The sequence below is a fragment of the Mytilus edulis genome, chromosome 8 (assembly GCF_963676685.1).
Source record: "Mytilus edulis chromosome 8, xbMytEdul2.2, whole genome shotgun sequence".
Classification (NCBI taxonomy): domain Eukaryota; kingdom Metazoa; phylum Mollusca; class Bivalvia; order Mytilida; family Mytilidae; genus Mytilus; species Mytilus edulis.
The window spans coordinates 7011554-7025382 of NC_092351.1; the positions used below are offsets into that span (position 1 = coordinate 7011554).

General features: G+C 32.0%; 1 long non-coding RNA gene across 3 annotated transcripts; it reads left to right on the top strand.

Annotated features, from left to right (window-relative positions):
- The first annotated feature begins 1133 nt into the window (after positions 1-1133).
- On the top strand, positions 1134-13617 carry LOC139484702 (uncharacterized). 3 transcript variants are annotated; one of them, XR_011655141.1, is made up of 4 exons: positions 1134-1305; positions 3531-3587; positions 4539-4634; positions 13259-13617. It is a non-coding gene; the product is annotated as an uncharacterized lncRNA (long non-coding RNA). The 3 variants fall into 3 exon arrangements; XR_011655140.1 differs by having other exon boundaries at positions 3553-3587; XR_011655142.1 differs by lacking the exon at positions 3531-3587.
- The last annotated feature ends 212 nt before the right edge of the window (positions 13618-13829 follow it).

Below are 13829 nucleotides of genomic sequence, written 5' to 3' on the forward strand. Positions count from 1 at the left end.
GGAATGTGTCAACGAGACAACAACCCGAACATAGAAAAAAACAACAGCAGAAGGTCACCAACAGGTCTTCAATGTAGGGCGAGAAATTCCCGCACCTTCAGCTGGCCCCTAAACAAATATATATAATAGTTCAGTGATAATGAACGCCATACTAAACTCCAAATGTACACGAAGAAACTAAAATTAAAATAATACAAGACTAACAAAGGCCAGAGGTTCCTGACTTGGGACAGGCGCAAAAATGCGGCGGGGTTAAACATGTTTATGAGATATCAACCCTAGCTCCCCCTATACCTCTAGCCAATGTAGAAAAGTAAACGCATAACAATACCAAGAAATTGTTTTTATTCAGTTCAATTTTAAGAGAAGTCCGAGTCTGATGTCGATGAGAGGGGGGATAGGAGGGGTCCTGATCCTGAAATCCCGGACTTAAAAAACGAATTCCCGAGGTCCCGAATTTAAATAAAATAAATCCAGATGTCCCGAAATCCGAAAAAAAACGATTCCCGGATCCCGAAAGGGTCAATCCCGAAATCACGAGCTTAAAAACACCCGATCATAAAAATATTATTGTTACATTGGAGACTAAATGCCGGAATGCATGGTTGGATGAGGACCTGATTAATTACGAATGTAACAATAACTATTGAGGCTACGGTTACATAGCGTTATTGTTACATTCGTAATTAATCGGTTCCTTGCCCAACTTTGCATTCCGGCAATTAGTCTCCGATGTAACAATAATATTTTTATTATTGTTACATTTCCATGTAACCGTAGCCAGTGCCTAAAAAATATTAATTACAGTTCAAAAATCGTTCGTAATTGTGTCCAGTGATTTAGTATCATACCATCATAACATATAGAAGAACCTAACCCGTGTCATGCCGTTATTCTCAACGATATATTTTTTTATCAGTTTGCAAATTTCCGAGGCCAGTCATTCTTATTTTGAAAAGGCAGTATTAATGATCATTAATAACGACAGAACTAATAATATACTCAACATTGAAAATGCGTCAGCGGGAACCAGTAACGTAATCGGGATATTTAGTCCGGATTCGGTTTTCCTTTTTTTAGATGTTATGACGCAGACGACAAGGACGCTGGGTGCGATTGTTTATGACTATGAGAAATATTGACTTGGAGAGACGGACATTTGAATTAAAACAAATGGAATAAGATATGCAAACCAAGCAGAGGCGGATTATTTCCCGAGAAGAAGGTCGCTTTACAGCTTCAAAAATGGGGACGACTTGTCAAACAGTCAACGAAACAAGAGGCAGATTCAGATAACTTATTTTGGTAAATAATTAATAAATGGGTAGATCACTCAGATCGCTTAAACAAACACACTACATATATTAATGGATTTCAGGATCATGACTCATTCGACCCCCCTCATTACATGTTTACTAAAAATTATAATTTAAGAATATAAAATCATGAATAGTCATGATATTTTGATAATACAATGTAAGTAAGTAAGTAAAACTTTATTTGGATTCGGCATATTGACAAACAATACAAACATAAGCTCTAATGAGCTTTTCACCGAATATAAAAACATATGCAATAACAAATAAAACAAGGCATGCAGCATGCAATAAATAATAAGAAGCAGCACCAAAAATTAACTCTAAGCAAATAGATAATACATGTATCTTGCAAAATACCAAAACATATATATGAAGCACTAAAATTTTTAAAAATTTTCTGTTTAAAAATTAATTTTTAAATAATTTATGAATTATAAAGTAAAAAATTTCAAATCTTTCAAATTTTAAAAGTTAAAAAACAAAATTTCAGTTGCAACGCAGGCTGTTAATGCAACATAAAAAAAAAAAAAAAGCATAAATATTTTAACACAAAGTTATCTACAGGCAGAGCAGTACATGTACGGTACCATATATGAATAGAATCTGATGTGTCAGCGCAGTAGTGGATGCAAGGGGAGGGTTCTTGGGGTTGGAACCCCCCTTTTTTTGGTCGATTAATGCAATTGAAATGAGACATATATTTGGAACCCCCCCCCCTTTTTAAAATGGCTGGATCTGCCCTGCAGTGGTTGTCCTCTGTTTATGTAGTTATACCCCACGCAATATTGCGTATATAATGTTTTTGACCCGTCAGTCCTGTTTCTTGTCATAGCAACTCCTCTTGAACCAAACAACATAATTTCACGAAACCTTTTTAGATAATAAGGACATTATATGTAGATGTGCATATCAACAGGAAATTACGATTCATTTTTTTTTTCAAGAAGTTGCGCCCCTTTGAACTTTTTTGCTGTACTACTGCAACAGTTTGTCATCGCAACTCCTCTGAAACCACACAACTGAATTTCATTAAACTTTGTAGATAATAAGGACATACAACGTAGATGGGCATACCGACATGAAATTACAATTTAATTTTTTTTCCAGGAGTTACGCCCCTTTGAACTAGTTTGCTGTAATATACTACTGCAACAGTTCATCATCGCAACTTCTCTGAAACCATACAACAGAATTTCATGAAACTTTTTAGATAATAAGGACATACTCATAATGTAGATGTGCATATTGACAGGAAATTATGATTCAATTTTTTTTTCTCATTCTATTTTCTTTTCTTATTTAATTTCTCCAATGACAATGTGGGGACGTACATGTAGGGTATGTGGGCCCGCTCACTAAGGTTCTTAATTCATATATGTTTCTCAATTCTCGTTTTTATATAGATTAAACCATTGGTTTCCCTGTTTGCATGGTTTAACACTAGTAATTTTTGGGGCCCTTTATAGCTTGCTGTTTGGTGTGAGCCAAGGCTACATGTTGAAGGATGTACCTTTACCTATAATGGTTTACTTTATTTTTCATAAATTGTAAATTGGATGGAGAGTTTTCTCATTGGCACTCATACCACATCTTCCTATATCTAAAGATTACATACCACATCTTATTTATATATATATATATATGCTATGTAACTACTTGGACTATGGATATTGGATACCTGATTGATCATATGCAGTCTCGTTATATTGTTTCGTAATCCAACATAAGTTTGTCTCGACTAAATATTATGAAAGTGCTACTACATATATACATTGTACACAATGCTTATTACCACAAAGCACAGATTGAGGTTGAAATTTCGTGGAGTCAAAGAGATATGCCCCATTATTAGAAAAAATGGCTGAATCTAGTTTCTGTTCTCTATCTTAAGTATGTCTCATACAAATGTTTAAAACTTATGCTTATAATCACAAAATGAATCCTGCATCTGTATACATGTATGTTTACAAAATTCCAATGCCAAAAGCAATAACATTTTGAAGTTTAAACCTTTTTTAGAACTGTCAAATTGATATAAATCTAAAAAAAGATACCATGCTAATTTCAAAATTAGCAGATGCAGCATGCAATATGAATGCCAATGTCACACACACATGACATTGGCAACTATCCACCTGATGGTCAAGTAAATTTTGTAAAAATATTTGCAGATTATGCCAATTATTTGTACATGTATGCATGAAAATTAAGTATATTTTTTTTAATTTTTCAGTGCCAATCACTATTCCAACAACTGAATATAAATGAGTAAGTATTAGATACTGTTTTGTAGCAAACAATTATAAGCTGTAGCTATCAATTTGTCATGTATGATGTACATGTACATGTACATTGTAAATTCTCATAATGACATTTCCACTTGGTGATTGAAAAATGTGTCATTTTGCCTGCATCAGAAGAAGGGGTAAACAAACAAGATAAATAATTGGTCAGCCTATACTTGCCATGGCCTTGTGTTGGCACGTCAACAATATAAAAAAGAAGATGTGGTATGATTGCCAATGAGACAACTGTCCACAAGAGACCAAAATGACACAGACATAAACAACTATAGGTCAACGTACAGCCTTCAACAATGAGCAAAGCCTATACCCCATAGTCATCTATAAAACGCCCTGATGTTTATGTTCAAAAAGACAAGATCAACAAATAGGTCATAAGGTCAAATAGCTGGAATGAAAATTACCTTAAAATCATGCATCATATCAGCAATTTGGGGAAAACTAGCGATAGTTGGTCGTTAAACTATATACTGAAAAACTTGTTTAACTTCAAATTTGATCGCAAAGTCAACCAATACTATAGCTTAACAGCACAAAAATTGTCTTGCCAACTCCTTCCATGAGTTGTTAATCAGAAAAATTAAGAGACATTCAAAACTTACAAGAGGAAGTGAAACTTATGTCTTACAAAACAAAAAAACAACCATAAGTCCACACACCACTATTTAGAAAACTAATTATAAAAGACTGAACAACAGTAAACCACCAAAAACAAGAGGCGACATGTTTAATAGCAGATTCACAATCACGTAAATAAGTATTGTTGACCCTGATTCCGCGCCATAGCCACACATATACATGTATATACTATTTAAAGACTGTAACAGTTAAACATAAACTTCATAATCATCTATTTAAGGGAGGGTAAAAAAAAATACTAATTTATATAAAACTATTATTATTTTTTCTTTCTTAGGTTTATCAAATATGTTCTTTGGTGTATGATCAGATCCTGTATATACTATAGTATAGATCTAACAAGCTTTTAAAAGAAAAGAAAATTATGTTTTAGGTAAATATAAATGATGCATACATTGTATATATATAGGATACATTGAGTTATTCAAAGACAATTTCCAAACATGTCTACAAAATTTATCATTTACTATATATATATTACTTTAATGATGTTTGCTTGTCATGTTTTGTGATTTTTGTCAGATTATCAGAATCCTCAGGTTTTATTCATTTATCGTCTTTAAAAAATTCCCCCAATTGACCCCCATTTTTCTTTCTATAAATCTTTTAGATGTAAAACTATATGCCATCTGTCATGTCTGGAAAAGTCTTATAAAATCTTTGTTATTTTTTTAATAGTTTTTATACGACCGCAAAAATTAAAAAAAATTTGGTTGTATATGGTATGATGTTGATGTCGTCCGAATACTTTTAGTTTTCGCACTCTAACTTTAGTAAAAGTGAATAGAAATCTATGAAATTTTAACACAAGGTTTATGACCACAAAAGGAAGGTTGGGATTGATTTTGGGAGTTTTGGTCCCAACATTTTAGGAATTAGGGGCCAAAAAGGGCCAAAATAAGCATGTTCTTGGTTTTCGCACTATAACTTTAGTTTAAGTAAATAAAAATCTATGAAATTTTGACACAAGGTTTATGACCACAAAAGGAAGGTTAGGATTGATTTTGGGAGTTGAGGTCTGAACAGTTTAGGAATTAGCGGCCAAAAAGGGGCCCAAGTAAGCATTATTCTTGGTTTTCGCACCATAACTTTAGTATAAGTAAATAGAAATCTATGAAATTTAAACACAAGGTTTATGACCACTTAAGGAAGGTTGGGTCCCAACAGTTTAGGAATAAGGGCCCAAAGGGTCCAAAATTGAACTTTGTTTGATTTCATCAAAAATTGAACAATTGGGGTTCTTTGATATGCCGAATCTAACTGTGTATGTAGATTCTTAATTTTTGGTCCCGTTTTCAAATTGGTCTACATTAAGGTCCAAAGGGTCCAAAATTAAACTTAGTTTGATTTAACAAAAATTGAATTCTTGGGGTTCTTTGATATGCTGAATCTAAAAATGTACTTAGATTTTTTATTATTGGCCCAGTTTTCAAGTTGGTCCAAATCGGGGTCCAAAATTAAACTTGTTTGATTTCATCAAAAATTGAACAATTGGGGTTCTTTAATGTTGTCGAATCTAACTGTGTATGTAGATTCTTAATTTTTGGTCCCTTTTTCAAATTGGTCTACATTAAGGTCCAAAGGGTCCAAAATTAAACTAAGTTTGATTTAACAAAAATTGAATCCCTGGGGTTCTTTGATATGCTGAATCTAAAAATGTACTTAGATTTTTGATTATTGACCCAGTTTTCAAGTTGTTCCAAATCGGGGTCCAAAATTAAACTTTGTTTGATTTCATAAAAAATTGAATAATTGGGGTTCTTTGATATGCCAAATCTAACTGTGTATGTAGATTTTTAATGCTTAGTCCCGTTTTCAAATTGGTCTACATTAAAGTCCAAAGGGTCCAAAATTAAACTAAGTTTGATTTTAACAAAAATTGAATTCTTGGGCTTTTTTGATATGCTGAATCTAAACATGTACTTAGATTTTTAACCGGATTTTTGTGACAAAAATGTCGATTATTGATTTGGGGATGTATGGCGGGCGGGCGGGCGGCAATCAAATGTTGTCCGTGCATTAACTCATGAACCGTTCAACCAAAGCTTTTAAAATTTTAATATGTTATTACTGACAACTATACGAAGGTCAAGTTCAATAATGGCGATTTTGACTTTTACCGTTCAGGAGTTATGGTTCTTGAAAGGCGGCAATCAAATGTTGTCCGTGCATTAACTCATGAACCGATCAACCAAAGCTTTTAAAATTTTAATATGTTATTACTGACAACTATACGGAGGTCAAGTTCAATAATTGCGATTTTGACTTTTACCGTTCAGGAGTTATGGTTCTTGAAAGATTGAAAAATGGAGTTTTCAGTCGTGTCCGTGCATTTACTCATGAACTGTTCTTCCAAAGCTTCCCAAATTTTAATATGTTGTTACTGATGACAGAATGGAGGTCAAGTTTAATAATGACGATTTTGACTTTTACCGTTCAGGAGTTATGGTTCTTGAAAGATTGAAAAATGGAGTTTCCAGTCGTGTCCGTGCATTTATGCATGAACTGTTCTACCAAAGCTTCCGAAATATTAATATGCTGTTACTGATGACAAAATGGAGGTCAAGTTCAATAATGACGATTTTGACTTTTACCGTTCAGGAGTTATGGTTCTTGAAAGATTGAAAAATGGTGTTTCCCGTCGTGTCCGTGCATTTTCTCATGAACCATTCAACCAAAGCTTTTGAAATTTTAATATGTTGTTACTGATGACAAAATAGAGGTCAAGTTCCATAATGACGATTTTGACTTTTACTGTTCAGGAGTTATGGTTCTTGAAAGATCGTAAAATGGCGTTTCCATTCACGTTGTTGCATTTACTCATGAACCATTCAATCTAAGCTTTTCAAATATTATTATTTCAAAATGATGATACTGATGACAAAATAGAGGTCAAATTTGATATTGATGATTTTCACTTTCACCATTCATCAGTAATGATATCATCTGATATTGCCAGGACACAAATAAATGTAAATAAATCCGGTTTGCTGTCGTTGTGACAGCCTCTTGTTTGATTATGGGCCCAGTTTTCAAGTTGGTTCAAATCAGGATCCAAAATTATTACATTAAGTATTGTGCAATAGCAAGAAATTTTCAATTACACAGTATTCAGCAATAGCAAGAAATCTTTAATTGCACAGTATTGTGCAATAGCAAGAAATTTTCAATTGCACAGTATTGCGCAATAGCAAGAAATCTTCAATTGCACAGTATTGTGCAATAGCAAATATTTTCAATTGCACAGTATTGCGCAATAGCAAGAAATATAGAAATTTTCAATTGATTATTGATTATTATCTTTCTTTGTCCAGAATAGTAGTTGAATCAACTTCTTAAATCATTGTTTTATACAATACAATGTATATTCACTTTTACTACCAACTGATAAATTAAAACAATTTTTACCATTCAGCATTGTTCAGTGATAACAAGCACCTTTTGTTACATTTTAATATTTTATGATGTATTTAAATGAGTAGTTATTGTTGCAAACTCCATTAGAAATTTGAATTGAGATCAGATTTGGAAAAAGGGAAAGGGGGATGTGAAAAAAAAAATATGCGGAGCATCTGGTTTAGAACTTAAATTGACATTGATAAAGCTATAAAAAATCAAAGAGAGAACATTTTCCTGCCAAAATTTAAATGGCTAATATCTGGAAAACAAGCACATTGGCCTATATATATTTTTTTTTTTTTAGTTCCTTTATTAATCACCTATCGATATGCATTCTATGTACTAGTATTAAGAAAAGCTTGATATTTTGAAACTGAGTAGGGAACTTCCATTAATTAAAATATATTTGGTGTGTCAGATGATTTGCATATCTGTCCGGCAGTATTAATCTGAATCTTGGTCTGTCTTCAGCCGTTAACTTTGTAGAGTGTCCTTTGTTTGATAAGTACATATACCAAGGTGAGCGAGACACAGGTTCTCTAGTTTTTATCAACTGTACAGTTTTTCCTTATCTATTGTCTTCGTGCTGGCTGCTATCATGTCTCATATTTATGGTTCATTTAATTTGTCAATATTAATTTTATGTGTGGTTTGGTTGGTTTCTCAAATACTGCATTAGCAATAGATCATCTGTATATAATATATGGTTTATACTATGTTTGTAGGATGAATATGTCTGTCTGTTAGGTTTTATCTGCCCCTCATCCTTTATCATGGTTCATAGGACAATGTTAATTTTTTTAGGTATGGTCTATTTTTTCAGATACTACTACATTTGTACTATATACAATTGGGTCAAATATATGTATTGTATGGAATATTGTAAGGTGTACCTGTGTCATCTGACCTTGACCTCATTCTTTGTTCATTGGTTAGTGTTAGTTTTCATGGTAATGTCTTTTTCCCAGATACTATAATCAATCTATCAACTATATATGTAGCTAGGAATGATTGCATAGTGTAGGTGGTGTCTGCAGTGTTCATTTGACCTAAACCTCATTTTTAGCTCACCTGGCCCCGGCGCCATAAAACTTTTTTTTGCTGAGTAAAAAAATATTCTCAGAATGAATTATTTTACTCAGCTAAGAATGAGAACTTTTTTATCCGCCATAAAAAAAATTCTCAACGTTGAGAATATTCTCAGCTGAGTATTTTTTTTCTCAGTTGAGAATTTTTTTCTCAGTGATGTAAGGGGTAAAATAGATGTTTGAAAACTAAAAAGTATACCAAACTTCGCAAAAACGCAGGTTTTATCTCTTTATTAACAATGTAAAACATAAAAAAAAATCAATGATGGATGAAATGACAAGTAGCATTTTGTACGCATTGGTAAATGGACACCGCACGCTTTGTAAGCATCTGTAAATGGGCAGAAAGTCACAGGATATAAAGTCATAAATAATTTGTGGACAATTGTTTGAAATAAAAGACAAAGATCTCAAAATATTTAAGGTTTATGTACCCTTCTGTAGCCATTTTTGTACGAGTTTTTCAAACCTCAATTGTATCAAAACTAAAGATATAATAAATAATAGAGATAGGCCATTTAGTACATGTTCCAAGGGGAAACTTGATGCAAAGCATTATTTTTTACTGTTTCATTGCATTTGATAGAAAAAGAGGACTTTGTGGCAAATAAATCAAGATTTTTATAGAAAATCCACAGCCTTTAATACAGAGATTTTTGTTATAAAATTTGAAACATAAATTACTCACTTGATTTTCTATGATGTGCTAGTGTTTATTTTTTACAAAAAGTTCTAAGTAACCTGTAAATTCCAAAACACCTCGTGCTGAGTCACTAAAGTCGAGCGCACCCTGAAAGGTGTACTTGATTTTGGCCATATTTATACTTGTCTTAACCAATAACTACATTTATAAACTTGTTTTAAGGAAATCAATGCTAGCACTGCATGCAATAATCCTATATCTATCAGTCATCAAATTGCCAAATACGAGAGTACAAGGATAAAGGCTGTGGATTTTCTATAAAAATCTTGATTTATTTGCCACAAAGTCCTCTTTTTCTATTAAATGCAATGGAACAGTAAAAAATAATGATTTGCATCAAGTTTCCCCTTGGAATATGTACAACATGGCCTATCTCTATTATTCATAATATCTGTAGTTTTGATACAATTGAAGTTTGAAAAGTTCGTACAAAAATGGCTACAGAAGGGTACATAAACCTTAAGTTATTTACCCGTATCTTGTTATAAATATATATAACTTTTTAATGAGTTTCATTTTTTTTAATTTTTTTTATAAAGATTATGTCTCTGTTAAAACATTACACATTAAGACATAATAATGGTATTCCTTAATTATATATGTCTCTGATTATACCATAATTTATTCCAAATCATTTCAGTCTGGAAAACTAGACAAAGTTGAAAACTGCATAGATTTGTTAAGCATGTAATATGCGTGGAATGGTCTATTCTAAAATTAAATAAACACCTAGTTTGAAGATAATTTTTACATCCAACAGATTTATATCGGTGCCAACATTTATTTTCATACAACTTCTGTCTAAGATGCACGTTTTAATGATGATGTTTTATTAATAATGGCGAAATCTTCGAAATTTTATCTCCTTGGAATGTAATATGCGTTGACGTTTATGTGAAGGGTGCTTTCTTTCACGTCCGCACTTCTATCGAGTATGGCATGCCAAATAAACATTAAGACGGATCAATAACATACATTATGAATTCAGACGACACATTAGAAGACACTATGTGACATTTTTTAGTTAATTGTTTATAACTTTTTTTTCTCAGATCTATAAACAAAAAAAACAACAAAAAACACAACAAAAAACCAACAAACCGGATATTTTTATAATATGAAAGCAAGTAAATAATTGTAATCAATATTCAAGGTACATGTATGTAACTTTTAATATAAATTTGATACAGAATTTAAAGCGATTTAATAACTAATCAAGTAGTCATAAAAATTTCTCAGCAAGCAGCATAATGAGGTGAATATCATATTGCACAGGAAGAGAAATTGAACGTACGACGTCGTGTGAGAAGGCATGACATATATATTGCCCATTTCATTTATTAAAAACACCAAGTGTTCAAACATTCTTTTTCAAAAATAAATACAGTTAAATAGAACAAACTGCAAAACTATCCGTCACAATGATATATGAGGGTCTTTATAAGGAGTAAGGGGAATTGGGGGTGGGTTTTTTTTTCGTATTTTGTAAGAAATATTTATTCTGTAAAATTCTTCTGTTCTGATCGTGCATATGGGAATTTCCTTCTGTATCATGATTTTCACATGATAGATTTTTCGTCTGTATCTCCCCTGAATCTGTTACTGTACTGCACAAATTAGACATTTATCAATTTCATACCTGTTTAAAACCAAACAGGGGGGGGGGGGGGATTATTTTACATCTTTGTAATAATTTGAATATCTAAGAAATAACAGTAGAAATGGTGACATTAGGTATATTTGATTATACATATATTTGGTTTGTAGATATGAGGTACCAATATTGCAATATTATTAAGGTACCTGATGCAGTAGTAAATTGTAAAAAGTAGATATAAGAGAGATTAATCTAAAGAAAGAAAAAAACCGACCACATAAACTATATCTTATCCTTGATAGGCCCAACTGTCTAACATAATATCAATTATTGTCTATATCTCAAATACTTTGGAGAATATTAAAATATATTTAACATTTATTGCGTGTGTTAGTGAAGAAAAAAGTTATATGTACCTCTAAAAAGTTCAAATACAATGGTTTCCGTTCTAGAATATCAGTCAAATAGCCCTAACAAAAAAATGTTCGCTCAAATATCCGATGCCCTCTAAAATGTGGATAATTTCTTAAAACAAAGGAGCAGTGAAGCTGTTTCACACTAGAATAAAAAAGTATTTCAATTTTTTTCTTAAATTCATAGTATCATAGAACTGTATGTACTTTTTTTTGTTTGTTTTAGCAACAGTTTGATTGAATAATTTAAATCAATCAACAAATTATTAACTCTGGAAAAAAGCCTGAAACCTCAATTTTTACAGTTTTTGACAAAATTGAGTAATTATTCTACAAAATATATGAAAAAGACGACGTTAACCAAACAAAAATTTTGGACTTAATAAATATGTGTATGCTCTTTTTGGATACAACTTGGTTTGTGTAGAATAGTGACGTTCTTCAAAATAAAAAAAAATATTATTAACAATTGTAATTTTATATCAAATACCCTAAATAGCAACATTTAAGAATTTTTTTTATACTTAAGTATGCTCCTGGCCATACTCAAATATTTAAGAATATTCTTAACTTTGAGTAAAAAAAATCTGAGAATTTTTTTTATGGCGGTGTATTTTGCTGAGAATAAAAAAATTGAGAAAATTCTCAGGCTGAGTAAAAAAACTGTACTCAAATAGTTTTATGGCGCCGGGGCCAGGCCTTGGCCAAGAGAGCTTTTCTCATCACTTTGCATCCGTCGTTGATAACTTTTACAAAAATCTTAACCTCTGAAACTACTGGGCAAAATTAAAGCAAACTTGGCCACACTCATCATTGGGGTATCTAGTTTCAAAAATGTGTCTGGTGACCCAGCCAACCAACCAAGATGGCCACCATGGCTAAAAAATAGAACATAGGGGTAAAATGTAGATTTTGACTTATATCTCTGAAACCAAAGCATTTAGAGCATAATTCAAGATCTACCTGCCCTGAAATGTTCAGATGAGTAGAACAACCGGTTGTTGGGTTGCTGCCCCTGAATTTGTAATTTTAAGAAATTTTGCAGATTTTGGTTATTATCGTGAATATTATTATAGATCGAGATAAGCTGTAAACAGCAATAATGTACAGTAGAGTAAGACCTACACATAGTTAAGGAATAAAATGGTCAATTGACCCCTTAAGGAGTTATTGCCCTTCATAGTCATTTTTTTAAAATTTTCACAATATTTTTTTAACTACTGAGCCAAGTTCATTAATTTATAGATAGATATAATTGTGAGCAGCAAGAATGTCCAGTATAGGTAGATCTACACACACATCACCATCACCAAAACACAATTTTGTCATGAATCCATCTGTGTCCTTCATTTATGATATGCACATAGACAAAGGTGAGCGACACAGTCTCTAGTTATGATACATACTGATAAGTTAATGTACAGTTTTCTAACTTGTATAAAAATTAGATTATATGTGGTACGATTGCCACTGAGACAACTCACCACAAGAGACTGTACAGCCTTTAAGAATAACCAATGGTCAGTTACTCAGATATGATATTAGCAATAGGCTAATTTGGTGTATTGCGTTACAGTAATTCACTGATACATGTATATCAGACTTTTTAGTTTTGAGATAAGTAAAGCAGACTTGTGTTTATAAAAAGGACATATCTCCATTCCTGACAAACATCTACATATATTCATGCTGGGATTTGAATAAAAATTATGTTTAAGTATACTTTGCTATTCCATTAAAAAAAAATGATTTCCCACGGTCCACCAAACTACATTTTCTTTTGTTTTTACATTACAGCTGCTGAAGAAATCTTTCGAAGGATGGATTGTTGATTATGAACAACAGGATTATATCATCATGACCTTGGAATCTTACAAGGAGAAGTTCAAGTAAATGAAGGAATTCATGTGCAAAAATTACAATATTGTAAACAGGAGAACAGTTTAAATAATACTAACAGTACTAGTTAAACAGTTTTGTGAGACCAAGAGCAAGGCAGAGTAAACTTGGAGTGTATATATGTCAACCACAAGTACATTTAAATACCACATAATGCTAATGAAATAAGAACTATGGTACACACATTTTGTATGATTGTGAATATCGGGTCCCAAAATAAATGCAGTTGTTAAATAAATAGAATTGAAATAACCAAATTTGTAGTGTTTATATGACCATCATATTTTGAGGTCATTTTGCAAATTCTATCAGAACCAACCAACCAACAATCAATTCAAATCACAATTGTAGTGAAAAAAAATTCCATTGACCAACAGAAAAAGATGATGTCTAATCCTTAATACATGTACCTTTTCTTCTTCACATTGGCTTGAGTATAACCAATTCTTTTCAATATAAAAAAGGAGAT